Source organism: Cynara cardunculus (genome assembly GCF_001531365.2).
Source record: "Cynara cardunculus var. scolymus isolate 2C chromosome LG 2, CcrdV1, whole genome shotgun sequence".
Taxonomy (NCBI): Eukaryota; Viridiplantae; Streptophyta; class Magnoliopsida; order Asterales; family Asteraceae; genus Cynara; species Cynara cardunculus.
Window position 1 is genome coordinate 63,444,587 of NC_037529.1, and position 1,130 is coordinate 63,445,716.

The window sequence follows — 1,130 nt, forward strand, 5'->3', positions numbered from 1 at the left end:
CATCTTATTGTATCAATTAATATATTATATTATTTGAAATTTGTTTCAATTATATTTTAAAGTATTATAATTGATTAATTTTTCAATATGTCATTTTTAATTATTTTATATTTTATCAGCTAATTTTACCAAATATGAATTGTTCTTCAAGTAGCTCATAAGTTAATAGTTAGTTTATCAGTCACCAACTATTTGTCGGTTAATTTGTCAAACATATCCCTAGTCTCTATCTAATATAACACCCCTCCCTCTCTTTCTATATGTAATCTAAAACATTTTAAATGAAAAAAGTTAAAATTTAAAATATAATAAAATTTTAAATCAAAATATATTAATTAAAATCAAATTTTAAATGAAAAAAGTTATACAAAAATTGAACCTTTTATTTTTTTAAATTGACACATGTATTATTATTTTTTTAACATTTTTTTTAAGTAATTACAACCTTTACATTAAACAATAAAAATAATTTAATTTGTATGTTATTTCACTCTGTAAAACAATACTTTAGTGTTTTACATTACAATTCACTGTTACTTTTTGTTTCTTTTCACGTGGTGAAACAACACTACATTATTTCACCACGTGAAACAACGGTACATTGTTTCATCATGTGAAACATCACTACATTGTTTTACCATTTGAGACAGAACTACATTGTTTTACATTAGCAAAATTGTGTTGTTTCACAGTATGAAACAACACTTTCGTGTTTCACATCTCATTTCACGTCAACTTTTGTTTTATTTTCAAATTGTAAAACAACAGTACATTGTTTCACCTTATGAAACAACAATTTATTATTTAACATTAACGACATTATGTTGTTTCACAATATGAAAGAACATTTTAATGTTCCACTTTCATTTTCACATCACAGTTTATTTCGACTTCATTTTATTTTTATATTGTCAAATAAGTTTACTAAATTTGTTTCAATTTAGCGATATTGTATTGTTTCATTGCGTGAAAATAGAACTTTGATGTTTCCATGTGATGTTTTAATTACAATTTTCTTATATCTATTATATTTTGTTTTCTCATATGATGTTTTTATTATTTAAATAGTCAAATTTATTTTTTTAAATGTATATTTTTCTATATATTACCAGTAAAAAATTTATATGTGA